At 35.2% G+C, this 19,430-nt stretch overlaps 1 protein-coding gene across 1 annotated transcript in view; it reads left to right on the top strand.

The window, feature by feature from the left end:
* Positions 1–19,430, top strand: part of LOC113495942 (calsyntenin-1) — a 244,186-nt gene that overhangs the window by 35,402 nt on the left and 189,354 nt on the right. The gene's annotated exons all lie outside the window — the stretch shown is intronic.

The following is a 19,430-nucleotide window of genomic DNA, read 5'->3' as shown; positions in this document are numbered from 1 at the left end:
ATTTAGTTTCTATTTAAAGTAGCGCCAAAAACCGTTGTGACGAAGAATTTTAAAAAATATTTAAGTTATAAAACGAATGGCTTATTAGTGAGAGCTCGACGATAAAAAGAGCAACGTTCTAATTTTAAATTTTGCCAGAAATTCATTTCTGTTTTAATCACAGAGTAGTTTTAAGTGTAAGGAGTTTTAGTGTATGACTTTCATTTATTTTGAGTGAGTCTTAATTTTTTTTTAAATATTAATTATAATTATGACGATAGCCCCTAAAATGCAGGCAAAAAGAAGCACGCTATTTAATTAACAGAAACAAAAACTGTCACTATAGATTTTTAAAAAAGTGACAATTAGCAAATGGTAAAAACAAAACAAGTTTTACAACACCTTACTAAACTTTAAAACTTGTTGACAAGCATGGTAACCTAAAAACTCCCCTCATGATTATTTTACTACTTAAGGGCCCTCCCCTTGGCATGCCACTACGCCGACACTAAACAGTGTCACTACTGACAGATGGCGCACAGGTGGCACTTCCGGAAGGTCTGGTTGGCACTTTGCCCGCATCTCACCAGGGAATCAACGGGTCCTGTCTAGTTATTAGGTTACGGTGATAAAAATGTGTGAAAATATACGTGTATTGTGAAATTTGTTGATGTGTCTGTCGTTGAAGATTTTATGAATATTATAAATGGTTTGAAAAGTTTGTTGACGTTCCAAAGAGTTGATTTATGTTTGAGGTTGTAAATAAGTTCGTAATTTCGTTAAACCATTCATCAATTGAAGAGATCGTTTACCACTACAAGACATCGCAAGTTTCTAACTTTCCACATTTCTGCCTTGTCTTTTCCGCATTACATGGGGGTCGGCTTCTATTTTTGTCAGTTTCAGCGGAATAACCGTTGCTTAACATCGATTTTTATTTACTCAGTCTTTGGGTACTGAACCCTGGATATTACTTATTTTCTAACTAGAAAACTAGCGCTACTTATCGACCATAAGTTACAATTAAACTGGGATCAGTAGACCATCTCTCATCCACAATTACCCATAAAGCCTCTTATCGAAATATGAAGCTTTATCCCCCGGATCAACACGTCAATAGCCTTATAAGGTTCATTGTATCTTTGTTGTATTGAAGGTAGAAGGTAAAAAGTATTTTTTGCCTTTTGATAACGGGTATATTTATTAAATAATACATGATGGGTGGTTATTAAAGAAGTCAAATGTGAGTCTGATTAGCGACGCTGCGGGTCTCGGACAAATAGGCTTATCAAATTTATGAAAATTCCAAACGTTGATTTACCTTGATTTTTTTTATTATCGCGGCACCAAAAATACCTGGTACGAAATACATTCGAAAGCTTTAACTGTCTGGGTGTCAGGGCTCTTTAAATGCACCGTGGTATATAGAGGAATGAAAAGACAGCAGCGCTTTGGTTTCGTTTATGCCTTATAGGTACGGAACCAAAAAAAATTAGTCTCTTTTCTCCATAATAAAGGCCATAATGTAACAGCGTTCCAGTTTTGTATCACAAAGGTTTCAGGTCAAGATTCCTATCTATTGCGTTGCTCCACATTATAAAAGGACGATAAATCTCTCCAGAGAACATTAAGGCTCCAAAATGTCGTTCCCTTTACTTCAATTTAATACGTTTACGTGGAGTTTACGGCGCCCGTTTTCAACGTTCAAAATACAATGTCGTATAAACATCTTACTTAATTACCGCTAATATTTGTTGAACGACGAATATATTGCCTTCAGTCAACCCTGCATATGGGCTATTAAAAGATTACCGAAGGTACTGTCGAAAAGCCCTTACGAAGTTTTACATTTTCGCCCACTTTGTCAGGATACAGTAAGGTCAGCGCACTTCAGTAGACCGATTAAAATAAATATCGTGTTACCCGCAGTCGAGTAACAAAATAGGTTTCAAATTCGATCAATTTGCAGAACTGTTAAGCACTCATACAGTAATTACTTTTCACGTTGTTAAATTAATATCATCTGTTCAATATTTACAGTTACTCAAACAAGAAGTTTAAATGATGATGATTAAGTAATAAAAGTTATTAAGTTCCCATTAATTAAAAACATGCTTCGTGTAGCGATTCCCGATAAATGCCACCCATTTGTATTTAACGGTCCTTGGTCCGAGGTAATTGACAATCAATCTGTATTGCAGCGAGCTTCAGGGACGCGGCCAGAGGGACCGGAGACCACCTACCGTAATTGGAGCACTAATAGTGATTAATTTGTTAAATATTGCCTTTTTTCCCGAGATACATCTAAACCAACGTTAGCTAAGCTGTTTGTCTCTTTCTCTGTACGCAATGGAACTGAAATGGTTCGTTTTGTTGATGCAATAAATTGCATCTAAGATCTGTTGCCATAAAACGTTTTTGGTATGTGACAGCGTTGTAGAAAACTTACCTGTAAGGATGCAAATATACGAAGCAATTAATAAGCCCAAACTTGATGAGGTTGTGTTGTTTTGTTACGGAGCTACTATGAACAACATCGAAAAGTGGGTCAAAGCAAACAAAGAGACAAATCTAAGTAAATAAAAGCTTGTATTTTATTTTAAACTAAATGTCAGACAATTTTTGATATGATTTAAATATAAATCAAAAATTGTCTGACATTCAAGTATAAAATGTAGATGCTAGACATTTTTCTGACTACCGCCAGCATAGATCCGAAATCGTCAGAACTCACAACTGCAATTTAACTTACAGATTTTATGCTAACTTCCAAGAACTTTGTAGCATTCCTTTTCTAACATTAAACGCGAATTCATTTCAATAATACATATGAAAAGAAGTTATTATGGAATGGAACGATTTTGATTAAATATCTCAGGACGAGTTTAAGATAGAAACCAATTGGAAGGAGCAGGGTTAATCAATATTAGTAAAATAATGATTTTTTAAATTCTAAAAAACCTGGGTCGATTCCAATAGGACAGTGGTATTTAAGTGGCAGCTAGGTTTATAGAATAAGATCTTTGTAGACATGATATCCCATGAACATGATGCACGTCAAGTGCTTTACAAATAAATATTCTTCACGTCACTTTTATATCTCGTCTACTAATTTTATTATTACTTTAGAATTCAGTTTAAAATAATTAAAATACTTTGAATTTACTTAAAACTAAGTTTTATGGGATTTTTTGACATAATTTCGCGGCCCTGAAACTAATGGTATAATTAAACTTATTTATTGTTTAAAAGTAGTAAAAATGTTATTTTTAATGTAAACTTTATGACTTAATATCTATGCCAACGTGTAAATTAAAGCTTTTTATCTAATTCTTACTTAATATGCCATATTTAATAAGTCCCTTTTATTACCCTTTAAAAACATCTTTAACCTTAGTGTGAATACTGGTCCCACACATTGAAGCATAAAAACAAACACTTTTATCAGTTCCTTTTTAATTACTTTGAATCTCCATACTTGTTCTATCAAGTTTTAAATATCTCTATTAAAAGGAAATAAAGCGTAGACGTCAGTAAGTAGATGCGTATCAGGTAGATCTAGTCTAGCATGCTGGACACGTAGAGTGACTAAGGCAGGATATATCGCACCGGCGATGTTCGCGCATGCTAATTTAGTTTTGACTAAGTGCGTCATGTAAAGGACTTAAGATGAAGCCCTGAGGGACTCTTACCGTTTTTACTATATTGTGCTTTAAATGTGTCAGTGCGAGCAATGTTATTATTAAAATTTAATATAGCCTGTTTCGTAGGATTTTTACGTTAGTACTATTAAAGCCTAGCTTGGTTCCAAGACATTACCTACTACTAGATATTATGTAACCTTTCTAGGTATAGCTATACACCCTAGAAGGGTATTCATTCAAATTTCTTGAAACAATGTTTTCAGATCAAAGTATCTGACGTGTTAACCACCATTTAATTTAATATGCAGACACGGCCGGTCTATCTCAGCCTCGAAGGCGTTCGAGCAAACAAGCTATTTAACCTAAAAGTGATTCAGAAACACCTAATACAGTAAAGTTCTGTAATCTTGTTATTGCCGTCACAACTGTTATTACGTCTTCAAAGCTGAAATTGCTTTTTGTTTGTGAATCGTGTTTGACGATTGCAATCAAAATTTATTATTTGCTGGACTTACCTTAAGCCCTTCATACAGGAGCCAACCTATATCACCTATTTCTATTGGTTTTATTCTCCAATCGACTCTCGACATTTAAACTTTAAAATCAGACGTTTCCTCATGTCCACATATGCGCTTATATTATAGCTTATGGAGTTTCGTGAACGAAGGCCTTTATTTAAAGCAAAATGAGGCAAGTTAAGGTAATGTTATTTAGATTTACATATGATATTATTAATCTGGCGTGAATGTGTTGGATTAATGAAAATAACTTCAGCTTCTTGTAACTTGTGTTTTCTGTGTGTCTGTAGCCTGTAGGTATGAATGAAACTGTTAAGACTTAAATATTAATAAGCTTTAGACATAATAACCAGTAATGTTTGATCAATTTGGGTCTGCTCTAACTTAACGCATTATAGCTAATATATGTTTCCCATTTTTATTATTTATGTTCCAAGCTTTGATGTGACTTCAATAGCCTTCATTACATGTCCTATCACAATCCTCTTTAATCCTTTAGTGTCCTTACTAATATGACCCTTTTTAAAGTTCATTGAAGAACGGGACTCAGTTCCAAGTACTAATAAAACCTAAAAACCTTACGCTCCGCATGACGGTCGCCATTTCCAAATCAGTGAGCCGTCAGATCCTCGTTATATGATTAACTTAATGTTAGTAATTTAATGTCTAAAATTTGCGCGACCAATTAACATGGCAACAACCTAATTAAGAATTAATAACGACGATTTATCGAATAAATTTAACATTAAAAACACAGGTGTTACTGCAGCTGACCCGAAAAATACATGCGTCAATTGAAACAGAGATATAAATATACAGATTTTACTTGTTTTTTTTTTATTGTAACCTGCAGTCAGTATCTAGATTGGCATTTGTTCAAAGCCCAAACTTGCTCTAACCGCTGCGAACCGGATTGAGCCTGCTCCAACACGAAAATACCCCTTTTTTAAGATGGATTAATTACGAATTCCGCTTTTAATGAAAACGCCGATTGAAAGGCTTCCCTGAGGTTTTTTAATTTGCCTTTTTTCGTTCATACATTGAACCTTTTGTTCTTGAGCCTTTGAATAGAGTTCCTCGGTGACATTGACGTAATTTCGCACATTCTTTCGCGCTCGTAACATTTTTGCGAAATTTGTTGGGAGTACAATTAATATGTGTCGTGAACGACGTTCGAGAGCAAAATTGTGTTTCATATCTTCAAAAAAGTAAGGACATAAATAAAGCCGACTTAGTCAGCCACCAGAAATGAAAAATCGTTTTCTGCGAGCTCAAGATATCGAGTTTCGCACATGATCGCTTGAATGCACTAGAAACTGTTAGTTTGTATTTATCGACAAGTTCGGGTAAATATTCTCGAACATTTCGTATTATCGAAATTGAAGTAAGCATAGGCATTAAATCACGAAAGCTGCATGCATATTCATGGTTTTCTCCGGCCGATGGCTTATTCAGGCGAGAGCCGCTTCGAACCGGAATTTTCTGGATTACTACCGCTTACGGGCGGATATAGACGTTTTCTTTATCGATAGTTGCCGATGGAGTTCCGAGTCCAGTTTTATAAGTCCTTAATAATTGGATGACCTAATATGGATGGCAAGATTACCCGTGAGTGGAACGAGACTTTGTACTTCAATTATCTTCAAGAGTAAATCACTTGAGTTTCAATGCGTCACAGTTAGCGCATAATATTGTAGAAATGAGGTTTACAGGCCAGAGCACGGTTCCTTTGTATAATTGTATGAATTCCTGATAATGCTAATGCAGATTGTGTTATGGCTTATGTTATTTAAGTATTTGAAATAATATGTAAGTGTGAGTTATATGAATGTGAATGAGCACATTCAGTAGGTTTCGTTCATATTTTAAGTGTGTATATTTTTTATTATGTTTCGGAGTTGCATACACTGGTTCTGCATTAATTGGACTTGCCTTGTATTCGAAAGCGCGGTGACTAACTATCGCCCCAAGGTATGCATGCTTGTTATCTATTGTTATTTTACAAGATTTCGATCCAGTACAACCTATGTGCCTTAAAGATTATTTAGGTTAAGTTATAACTTTAACAGGCGAATCTCTCTAAACTCCAACAAACACGAGGGCTTACGAGTATAATAAATAAAATCGTTTTAAAATAAAAATCCAACATGCGATTTGAAGCGCTCTGATATTGGTACAAAGCCGGCTCGATCCGGCTGCCTGCTAAATGTGAGAGGCCTCTTACACTGCAATAACGATAGGAATGCTTAGGGCTGCCACCTGCAAGTTGAGAAATTAGGACAAACAATTTTAAAACTTTAGTTTTGAATTATTTATGATTATGATGATATTTGCCGACAATTTTAATGATGTCCCGCTGAAAAAAGAATTTGTGCAAAATCAGTCTTTTATGTACCGTAGTTGGGACTCTAGAACGAAGACGTTTACCTAGCTGTGAGTCAAAAAAACATCACCGTTAATCAGACTGCACGGTTGACGGATATCCGGTCACCAAACCCACGGCGCTCGTTGTGTCGCGGGTTCGATCTCGCTTGCAACAAGCACTTGTTCTGAGTTGACGTCTTTGTGCATGTAGCTTGAATGTTCGTGAAACCTCCGCGACACAAAGATTTAATTCCTTAGTGGCAGAGTAGTTGTTTTCTTTATAAAAAGTTAAAAAAGAAATTATCCATGTTTCGTCATCGTCTCTCTCGTTATTTGTCATCAAGATACGCAATCGATCAATCAAATGTTCATATATGTAAAACCTCTGTGTACCTTGTACAGTAATTTCGTTCGTCAATAATCCTGCAATCCTTGGAATCCAGTCATGCCAGCCCTATCCTGGTGCATCCAGCCATACCCGGGGTATAACCCGTACAGCGTTTAAAATGTCGTATTATATAGCGTTCGCATATTTCTAATATTGCATGTCTGAATGGAACTTTAAATGAGAACGAAGATGAGTGCTGGAGAAACGTTTGTAGGGCATCGACTGGACTGGGCATGTTTATAGATGGAAAATAATACCGAAGGTTATTCTTTTACTTTTTTTTGCCTATGGGTCATCTTGCTAATAACAACTGTCTTCTAAACCGGAAAAATTTAAAGTTATACCCATGCAAAATACCGTTGTTGCTAGCTCGAGTGGCTTCCCATTTTTTTTCGTACAGAAAACTTAATTCACCTCATCCGCTAGTAAGTAATGTTAGTACAGCCCTAAAAATAAACTACCGTTGCAGTTAAATTCACGTTATTCCCCGATCGACATGAATGTATCTAATTTCCGTCGTCCATAGAATTATGACGAAATATTAACATCAGCATAATATATTATTGATCACACTCGAGTCCGCCATATTCCCGACGCTAATAAAATTCGTTATAAAGATACATTCCAATCTGCTCTCAGTAAAATCTTTTACGTTGCCCTAATGTTGGATTTATGAGAAGTATTCCACCTTTATTCGTGTACTTGCATATTTTTGGGATTTCCGAGGGGCTCACATGCGCTGACTTCCTTACGTGGAACAAATATTTGTACAAAAATTGCAACTAAAGTCTCTGAACGTTTTAGTTGTAGCTCAAGTTTTATTCATCATGATAAAATCATTGCTTAGATTATATTACATAACGAATCATACAAGACATAGACGTCTAGGTATTAGTGTTTCCTTGTTTAGTATTTTGATCGATGCCATCGCTTTTGGCTATGAATTTGCCATTCGAATACATAAGTTATCTCAACAATCGGTACCTTATATTCGTACACTTTTAAGTTTAAAATAGATTTGCACATTTTTACGGGGAAAGTTAAGACTCCTAGTTCTTTTAGTGTCTAACTTTAAGATGCTATCGTCGCGTTGCCAGCTGAAAAAGTTTGGTCTTCCTTAGATTTTATCTTTATCCAGAAAACATTCTGTCTTTCTCAGCTTTCCACAGAAAGTAAGATAGCTCTGCCTTCTCAGCTGTGTCAGTGACTGGATGTTGATCTGTTGATTGAGTTTGTGCGTCGTCGTCACTCATATAGCTGTCAACATGAATGTCACTCCCAAGTTATAACACATTCTAGCTTAGTACCAAATTACATCTAAGTCCTTTGAGCTTCAGCTAAAGTTTCGCGCTACGAAGATTAGTTATGTCAACTCTTGGCGTTACTCATAAAACGATTAGAAGTACAGATATTATTTTCTTTTGAACTCAAGTCAGAAAGTAATCTACGTATTTTATGTACGACGTTGGACATAATATTGGCAACAAAGCCGGCTCTCCGATTGAATACCGCTGACCTGCGGCCTTACATATTTCATATGTGGACCAGATTAATGTCTCGACCGCAATTTTATTGGTTTCTACCCTCCGAGGCTTCAAGAACAAAGGCTCTACAAACCTATTGTAGAATATTCTAGAAAATAGTTTCTCAGTGAATAGAAAAAGGTAAATATAAAGTTGGAACGTGGCTATTGTCTGAGGGTGTTACACTAAAGCATTACTATTCAGATCGCTACTTTGTAAGTCTGCAGATAAAATACAATGTAATATGAAATTTTCTCAGCTCATGAAAACAAGGAGAAATTTAAATATTCGCTTTAAAATTACCTTCGTCTTGAGTTTGTATTAGACTGGTGAATGTATAGTAAACTCTTTATAAAATACTACATTTTGTAACAATCTTAGGAGGTCTTCAAATACATGAAAAAAGTTCCGTGTCGTCATAATGTAACCAAAATTTAGTTTCGACTAGCTGGAAAAGCTTTTATCGAATTTTGTAGTATCTTGGAGAGCGGATGGACAATGAATGTCGTATACAGTCAAATCTGTTCGACCTGATGAATTTAAGACTGATTTCATCACTAGGTATGCGGGACTTGTTTTTTTTTTTTGTTTGACATTAATGGATAAAGCGAAGCCATTTAAAAAAAAAACATTCTCCCCTTGTTGTAATTGCAGCTTCAGGACACAAACATTCTATTCAGTATAATGAAACATTAAAGCGTCATCGTAGCCCATACCCCAGCTGTCGTGTAGTGTAATGTTCAAATATTTGGCAGCGATCTGATGCGGAACAGCTTTAAGTGTCAACACCTGCGTGCTGCTGGCAGCCGGAGCTGTGTCGCTGGAGCGAGGGCTGTTGTAGAGAGCACTTGGTAGATAGGACTTGAATATGGCATGTAATGAAAACTGTTTGGGGTTTTGGTGATTGAGGATAGCTTTTGCCGAATTTTGGATACAAATTGCATGAATTAGCATTGTGAAAAACTTTAAAAAAGCTTGAATTTATAATTGACCAAAGTTAGTAGGAGGTTAAGTTTTGGATGTTTTCTATATTCTTTGTTTATTGTGTAACTGATACTTAGGTGACAGATAGGTGCTTTCAAGTTGTGGTATTGTGGGTACAAAATAATGCCTGAAAAATCTTCCGATATTGTGTAGGTAGGTATTCAACTTATTCACAACCATAAAAATACAACTGTATCATTCATCACTACCATAATGCTGCTATTCAACTTTCTGAACGACATATTTATTGATATTACCTTCGCTGATTGCGTTAAGCACAAACTTGCCAGACTAAATCCCGACACCAAATTAAGCTGTCCAATAAAATCCTATGCCGTGCGAAAGCTTAAAATGAAAATACTTATTGGCATTCAATGGCGATAATATCCTATCGGCGCAATAGCCCGGACATAACGCGGAGTGAGCGACTCGACTAATCGCATTATCGATATCGAGTTTTACGGATACATCACTAACGTTCAAGTGTGCAGACCTGTGTTCAAATTAGCTAATGTCCCGAAATTTCTAAGGAAATACCGCTTTTGTTGAACTTACTGTTTTGTTTTAAAATTTACAAAAAGAGAAGTAATTTATTGTCGTACCAAGAAAAAAGAGAATGTTTTATTTATTAAAAGAATCGTATATCAAAGGAATATGGATTAATTAATGAAACACGAACATTCATAAGGGGTTTCAAAGAAATACAGGTAGTATGTGACTTACCATGGTACTTTGAATGTCCATGTAAATTGAACAACATTTCTGTTTACCAATCTAAAGCAGAAAGTTTCACAAAAATCCACATTCTGAAGTACCAACAATTGATTATAGGAAGCGGAAGGAATCTGCATTGTGATAAAAATTCCCGGGACCATACAACATTTCGTAAACAATAATGGCGATATAAATCAATAAATCCCCAAATATATTGGCAACCCATTTCTTTTAACGGCTTTCGCGGCTAAAAAGATTGCCAGGTGTAAAAAAGCTCGCGAATAAGTCTTCGAGGTTTTTAAAATGGCTTGGAGGGCGGTAGATATTGCCAATTGCGAACGATACATTACCGGGGTGTGACTTAAGTGCCTTTTTTTTCGATCTGCGAAATCTTCAGAGGCTGTAATGAGTCGGATTTGTTTTAAATAGGTATATTTGTTTCTTTTGTAATCCACAAGAAAGAGCCATATGCTGATGTCTTTAAAGCAATAAGCATTCTGACAGACATTAAATTAAGTTTTGCAACATTTGTTGTTTTGCTTTTTGACATGCTGAGATTGGCTATGTTGCATAACTGTTGAAATCCTAAGGGTGTTTGTAAGGAAAATGAATAAACCTTCATAACACAAACAAAAGGCAAAATGGAGACGCGAAGAAAATGTTATGCTGAACATCGTAATTAATTCGTTCAGTGCTTAATTGGCTCGCTTTATAAATGCTCCCCGCTCTGGTTTGCGTTCCAATTTGGGAGTAAGATGAAACCAGCATCAAGTTGCAGTGGCCATCTATCAACGATGTCCGGCGCTGTGGATGATGTCTGACAGACCAGGTCATCAATCACGAACGTAGAATAGTCTATATTGAACTTAGCTTTTCATTATCTGGAAGAAATACATACATATAGATGTATTTTAGTAAGATTCATCAAAGAACCCATCAAACTTCAATAGATGAAAAAGACAGATAGAAGTTTACGCCATTGTTAAAATGGCATTGACTGACAAAATTGAGCAGATGTTTTTTTCAATATATCTCTGGTTGCTTACCGAATCAATAATAGTTTAGTAAAACAATAGTAGCAAATATTATACATAAAAAGTTTAATGAAGTTCTCACACCACCAAAGCTGTATTGAACTTCAAATGAAAGACATCTAAAAAAACCTACACGTTATAATGTTTCTTCATCTTGAAGATGTACAACAAAATCATTAGTGTTTGTAATAAATAGTGAATTCCGTTAAATTTCCCCGGGGCCCAGTACTGTGCTGATTTAGATTCTTTTTAAACAGATAATACGGAACGTTGTCCTTTCCGGGATGGGATGACATCTTGTGGAATGTTGGTTCTTTAACGCTCACTAACTTCTGGAATTTCTGCTTTAATTTACCCTTTGGATATAGAGAAGTCCTTTTTTTTCGTATTTTATCGCTTTTTTGTTTGGTTCTGTTTTTTATTATGATAGTGTAAAGATTTTCTGTATTACCTCCATCTCAATAATCAGTTTCAATTGTATTTCTTATTACTGATTTTCGTAAGTTGACGTTGACTAAGTCATTTGTAAAGTTCACATTGTAATTTATGATTATGGAATTTTAGAAGTTTTACACTCAGTAATAATCGAGTTGTTTTGTATTCCGAAGTTCACCAGGACCTAGTTCGAGAAGCTTAAAGATTTACAAACTTAAGAAGCAATCAACGTTAAAATGTTTGACTTACCTATGTAAACGAAATAATAAGAAAAATAAATGCTAAATCCTTACGAAATAGGCTTCGGTACTTGTCGAGATTATCTCATTACGAAATACAAACCGTTTATAAACTCATTACCAGGTACTAGAAATTATAAACAGATTTTGTAGTAATGTAGTCTTAAAAGAGAATAAATAACTTAGGATTAAACCTAGAAACATGGAATTTTTGTGATCTTCAGTTCCAAGTTACCAAAAATTGTACAGAGTTAAAAAGGTTACATTTTAACCCGCATATTTAATTTAAGACTATTGTCCTGTACGTCCCATCAACACAATTTCTTTTACGAAAGCCCTCACATCGGGTACTCAGATAAATCTTTGATTCATTATAATTAAACTAGAATCCAACTTTAAATTAACCGATTACTCCATTACACAAACAGCTCCAATCGGATGGGAATTACCGAACTAATCCAGGAAACAAATAGATTATCCAATGCTTTCCACTTACATCGGCATAGCAAATGAGCTCCCAGACTTCCAAATCGATTCCGACCAAACTGCTGAACGGAATATTGCAAATAACTTGTAACTAGTCTTCGCTTCATGAATTGCAGTTCATAGCTGGTATTCTGCCACTTATAATTACAATTTACATAGTTCCCCGGGATACGCAGATTGGATTTTGCGAATTCGGTTCGGGCTTGGTTTTCGACTGGGAATTAGGGAAATGCATCGCTTGCATCATATGCTGCATTAATTCTGAGTCGTAAATCGTTTATAGTGCTGGGGTTCTGTAATTTGATGGGAGCTGTGTGAAACCTAGTTAGCTTACTGGTGTTGCAAAAGCTATTATTTATTTGGTCTTTCATTTGCTTTACTCCTAAACTATATTTTTTCTTCGATAGCTCAGCACTATTCTTCGATATTCTACGTATCTATGTCATCCTAGTTAGTATTGGTACATCGTCTAAATCACCATAATTATCCCAGCTCAGGATCATGTACTATTGGCAACATCCTGCCCATTGTCAAGGCTTTTTAGGCCTTAACAAAACTCGATTAAGCTGTTCTTAATGAAATCGATGATGTGATTTAAAAAAAGACATACAATTTCACAAGTTACATAATCATATAGACTTATCTTAAGTAAATAGTCGCTAATGCATCATCTGACCTTGTCGCCTCTCGCTAAAACAGAATGTCATGTTTCTTATGACGTCATGGTTACGCAACCGTCCTGAGCTTGGCTATGGGAGTGTTCCAGTTACAGGTTTTAATTAACTTTATAGGAATCTTTATCCAATAAGAAGTGCCAAATTTAAATTTAGCGATATTTTGCCACAATTTTTAACTAATCCTCATTTACAAGTTAAAAAACAAAAAATTATGAAATTAAAGCATCAAAAAATTCTCAAAATCTTCATTTACATCGATAAAATTTCCATGGACTGACTAGACGGATTATCGCTGAAATTCTTTTGTAACTTAACATAGACAAAAATTTCGAGGACTTCTAACAAGAGGATAAATATTAAACCGATCAAAATAGTTGTCATTTTATTCCCTTAATGAATTTAAACTTGAACACTATGACACATGTTACCTTCGTCTAAAGATATTTTCAATAGAAAGCCTTGCTACACGGACGTGTTGTGTATCATTTGTTTTATGAAACATGTCCGCCAGCCGGCCACACGTAACAAGCAGCAGACAATGGGCATCCAGTGAGGGGCGAGCAGCGCCACGGGGCGGCACTAGGTCGAGTGCACAGTTTCTAGCACTTCACTGCCTATATTTGGTACTAGATACAGCTTTATTGCGATGGATCTTACTGAATACCTAAATACTGTATAGAGAAACGATGGATTTTAGATGGAAGTTAAATTGTAAAGTTAACTATATTTTTGTATCTTTATTTATTGTCTTTCTAACATCACTATTAAAGTAATTAAATCCTTATTTTTTACGTCTATATGTTCAATTGATGTTGATGTGATAACACGATTTATCATCGGCTCCATTTATAATTCAATAATTGCAGAAATCACAGATTTGTAATTGTCTTTGTATATTTCAATACCTTTGTCCGTACAGACCAGGGACATCGCGACAAAAAATGGTCTTTAACGAATCAGTATGAATGGAACATGAATCTGAAAACAGCTTTACCCTTTCCCAAGGGACCAGCCGAACAGATTCAAACAAAGCCTTCCACAGTTATAGCTCAACCGCGTATGTAATTGTTAATCATGCACCCTAAATGACTTCCTGGCGTAATTAGTGGTATTCTCCGGGCTGGCACTTGGGGCCAAGCGTGAATGTGTAATGTCACAGGGTGGCGCGACGCCGGGTACACGACACGCGCCCATTGTCTGAGAGCGGTGACTGGTGCAGCTTTGTTCACAAGCAATCGTTATTGCTCGCTTGATATTATACTGAACTAGCTTCTACGTTTGATCTCATCGATACAATCAGAAATCGATCTTAGCTTGAAGCTATTGGATTGCGATTTGGATTTCGAAATTTCTATTTCGACGTAATCATTTACAATATCTCGATACAATTTCTGCAGCTATACACAAACATAATTACGTAGTAAAATCATAAACATCAATTCCAATGATTACTTTACTAGTAATTCTAATATTGAATTAATGATAATGGAAAACTTGACAAGGACACTTCGACTTGGACGACAATTATCAACGCAGTGTCAAGCTCTTCGATCAATTGCCCTTCTATGTATGTTATCATTAAGGAAACCTGACCATTAAGCCAGTCAGTCGCAATCGCACAAATATGCGAAGTGGTAACTTACAAGTAATTCATTAAGAGCCATTACTTACGTATTTCCTCCCCTTCGTCCCTAGATCAAGCTGGTCCAAACCGAGGAAACAATTTATTAAAAAATATTCTTAAATAAGGTCTCTTAAGCTAATTCCGCATAATCTGTCTTCGTTCCTACTCTCTGAAAAACCCGCAAGTGAGTATATTGTCTTTTTGAACCACGTACAAAAGTTTCCTCAAGTCATACAAAAGTTCGTTTACACATGACTTGGGTAAGACAATAGCAAGTTTAAATTGTTACATCACACGACAATGTTACTCATAGTGTATTTATACTGTATCACCTTGAACGTCGTGAACCAGTGACCGGCTTCATCGATGTCATATTTATAACATTTGGGTCGAACGTAAATATTGCTCGAACACCGTTAATGTTGGGAATATTAAATCCAGACTATCAAATATGTTTATATGAGCTTCCAACGTTACGGTTTTATAGTAATGCATTAAATTTTATAGATGTTCGTCGGGATCTCGTACAATTTAATATAACATTTTTTTTGATGATTTGAATGATCGACGTGAATTTTAAATAATGCATGAATTTTTAGCCCATGCGAAGTCCTGCCTCTCTTCATTCGGCTTCTAGCCTCCTTCCACCTACTTCGTCCATGTTTTCAGGTTTCAAGACCATTGTCCGTGACTCTTCTGAAACGTGTCTATTTTCTCGTAACATATCTCGTATCATAATAAATTATTAGATCACGTAAACTTAATCATGATAGTCAATTTTTTCTTTGACCCACCGTTTTCAACGATTTTTTTTACTCTAAAAGTCAAGAGAATTGAATAATCGTGGGGTGAGAAAGGGTGCCCTACCCTTGAGTATCAAATAAATCAGGTATTCAAAGGATTTCCTGAGGGCAGTAATCTTAATTTATTACGTTTTTTGTTAATATTTCGAACAGTTGAAAAGTTAAACGCTGAATACGAACTTTCGGTAATAAAACGAAAAAATAAGGCTTAGGAATAAAAGCTTTTTTATTTTAGGGTTTTATAACATTTATAAGGTCTTAATGCTGCCACAGTTGAGTTAATTAGTGAAAGGGATAGTGCTATCTTTCAATATAGTAATTATCTTTGTCTTTCATTATGATAACCGTGACATTCAAATGCCCTTTTTAGACAGCTAGTGTTTGCTATGAAGTAAAAATTCAACCCACCTCTAAAGAATTGGAGTTTAATATCATGTGCAAACCTCAATCCGCAAACTTTTTCATAAAAGCACTTCGATCTGTATTCAAAGTAAATTCTTCTTATCTAAGTGAGCGTAGGGAATAATTAATTTATTAAACTTGTTATAATAATTTATTGGATCCAGTCTGGACACCTGGGACTGGGCATCAGCGTGATTAATGTCCAGATTTACAGTTTTACTTATTTTAATTAATGTTGTTTTGTCCTGCTCGCTCTGTTTTGGGAATTGAAGGGATCACTAAGGAGTTATCTCTTTTAAGAGATTTATTGAACTTTTTGTATCCTTTTTTTGGTAAAAAAAGAGACATAGCTCTGAGTTTGCACAGTTAAAGTAATAAATTAAAATATACAGACATACAGTCAGTCGGCCACACTAATATTTGTTTTACTGCAACATGCAGTATTTAAGTAGGTAACAGTCAACAAGATTGCTATGTAATCTAATTTAGAACCTAGCATTTGAAATCAAAGGTTCACATACTACACTGACCCGTTCGTTTTCTAAATTTATTTTATTTCCTGCCATTACTATTTAATGAGATATACTCTTTCATACGTCCACCAGAATTGACTATTCCCTTTTGAAATATAGCTGTTTTCATTGTGCAAACAGGACACCACTACAGGCAATGTATTGCGCTGTCTCACTTCTCCAATTGTAACAAAACCTCTTTAAAATTTCATAGTACAGGTAGAGATTTATTTGTCGAACTTTCACCTTCAAAGACATAAATAAAGTCCGACATCAAAGTAGTTCTGTTGTCATAGCTGGTATAGGGCCGCATTGCCGTCGGCCGGACGTTTCTAGACTCGTGACGTCACCGTCTCAATGGCAGACAATGCCGCAGTCTGAGCTAACTTTGAAACGACAAGAAAAGAACTCTGCCGTGTTATGCTAGCCTTGTACTCTGGTTGTGTTGCAGCGATTGTTTTAGGTGGAGCAAACATTATCTGTAGTGGTAGGAAATATTTTACCAAGAAATCTAAATGAAGCAGCAATAGGAAACATTTCATAATAAAATTATAGTAATTAGATTATAATAATATTTAATGAGTTATTAATTTATTTAATAGTAATAACGAGTGCCATTTTGTGTCAAATATTGTGCTAATTTGACATGAATGGGTCTTGAATTCAGGTTTATTTTATGGTAAAAACCGTATTTTACTTTATACCGTACAAGTGAAATATGATGCTTCAAATGTTTCTCTGTTTCAACAAATTGTGTTCTGCTTCTGAATTTACCTGGCCTAGATCTCTGCATTTGATATAAATGTCTTTTTCCAGAACTTACAACCATGAATTTGCATGTTTATTACCTGTCTAGGTGTCTTATTACAGCTTTGCAAGGAGGCGTTGGTTTTGTTTTAATACTACCTAGTTTGGATATACAAAAAAAACTAATTGTTAAACAAATTACTTTACCAGGTCACCAAGCAGTATCTCACGAATCAGGGTAAATGTTCACAGATGATGTATTTCTGTTGTTATTTTATACCACCTATAGAAAACTAAAAATCAAGGTTAAGCAAAGACTGTTACGGTCATCAATTTATTGATTAGCAAACCTTACCTAGTGTTGCGAGTCTGATTCGCTTTTGGCCAGTGTAACTTTTTGTCATCATTCGTTTTTAGACAGTGGATTTGTTCCAAATACCGTGTCATCATGATTATGCCCTCTTTATGGAAGATCGTACTTTTCTCCCATTCAATAAGTTGTTATTTCAAAATCATTTGTTGAAATACATCATGTGCAACATATCTCCATCTACTTCTTGACAATACGCGAATACTAAACACCCTTACGTAACGCAGTACTCGTAATGAACATTAAATCGCATGGAGTACGCACTTGCACGCATGCATATGCATGCGAGCCTTACAAAGGGTACTGCGACATGCGCACGTGCACTTCTCGTGGGCCCTGTTCCTTTTCGCTACGTGCTTTTCAAAACTCTATTGATAATACATCTACTATATGTATTACTAGCTGTTGCCCGCGACTTCGTCCCCGTGGGTAGAAGATATAAGTTATGATTTATACCTGCCCTATTTTTTCACATTTTCCTTTGTATCTTCGCACCTATTAGTCGCAGCTTGATGGTTTATAGCCTAAAGCCTTCCTCGATGAATGGTCTATTCAACACAAAAAGAATTTTTCAATTTGGACCAGTAGTTCCTGAGATGAGCGCGTACAAACAAACAAACAAACTCTTCAGCTTTATATATTAGTATACATTAGTATATAATTTGTATGGGCTAAAGCTAAACATACTTCTTCTTTAATAGTTCCAGTTGCAACGTTGTACCGACGTACTCTTTTTTCATTTAAATAGTTTTATTTTTGTCCTGAGTTTGATTAACGTAGGGAGGTGTAGGTGTTAGCTATTAAAAACTTAATATTTTACGTCATAATTTAAAGAATGTGCTGCGAAACGAACTAATTTTAAGCTTTTCTTGTAACATTCACCATATGAATACTAATGAAATGAGTGATTAATTTTTATTTTCCAAAAGATATATTAGGAAGCGGTGGCGAGACGACCTTAACGCTTAACGCGCGGGCTGGTTCAATGACGGACAGAATAAGGAATCGTGGAAGGATTTGGGGGAGGCTTTTGCCCAGCAGTGGGACACAGTGGGCTAGATAAAAAAATATATATATATAAAACGAGAGCGAATTTAGTTAAAACATGTATATATTTATATATAAGGATTGTCCGAAAACGTTTATATTAGTTCTTAAACAAAATGAAACACCCAAAACAAAACTACAGCCATAAGGCTTTTAAGTGGCGTCAAAAAAAAAAGAATTGACCCCAAAAAAGCCGGTCGACAATGGGTCGTTTTCCAATACCAAATGTGATTCAGTGTGGTCGCTACCAAGCCTTATAAGGCGAAGGTGACATCATATTGTGACGAAACTATATTCAAGGAACATTGTTTAAAATCTTTTCGTTTTTATTGTACTTATTTTAATGTAAGCTTCAATATTGTTACAAGACAAATTTTATTAGCTTTGTTATATCGACTGCTAGTTTTTGCAGTTTTAATATATGAATTCAAAATGCTATTAGAAGTCTCTGTGTTTTAAGGTCTAGTAAATGAGAGATTGCGTCATCATACGATGGAGTTAAAGAAAAAACTAGTTTACAACTAATTGTTAGATTTTCAGTTTCCAATAATTTAAATAGTTCATTGATGGCTCATATTAGCTATTACTAATTATGTAAGTGATATATATGTATTAACAACATACCTACATTAAAACTCGTTTCAATTCCCTAATTATAAAATGTTTCATTAATTGTCATTTAACTATCATCAGCATAAAATATAAAACTTAATGTTATGCTATTAACATTTTATTGACTTTTAATAACTTTTGATCTATGTGTAACTGTTAAAACAATTTATTTATTATTATTATTCTTGTTACAGGTAATAACAACATCTGGTTCAGCTGGTCACGTTTTATGGCAAGTTATTGTTTTTAATTTCATCTTTTTTCTAAGCAAAGGACCAATCGTAGTGCCCTGATGAAACTTGTCAGTAGTCCCAAGGTATATTAGGTT

Source organism: Trichoplusia ni, chromosome 7 (genome assembly GCF_003590095.1).
Source record: "Trichoplusia ni isolate ovarian cell line Hi5 chromosome 7, tn1, whole genome shotgun sequence".
NCBI classification, from domain to species: domain Eukaryota; kingdom Metazoa; phylum Arthropoda; class Insecta; order Lepidoptera; family Noctuidae; genus Trichoplusia; species Trichoplusia ni.
The sequence above is the reverse complement of the archived record's forward strand: the minus strand, read 5'-3'. Positions and strand labels throughout refer to the sequence as shown.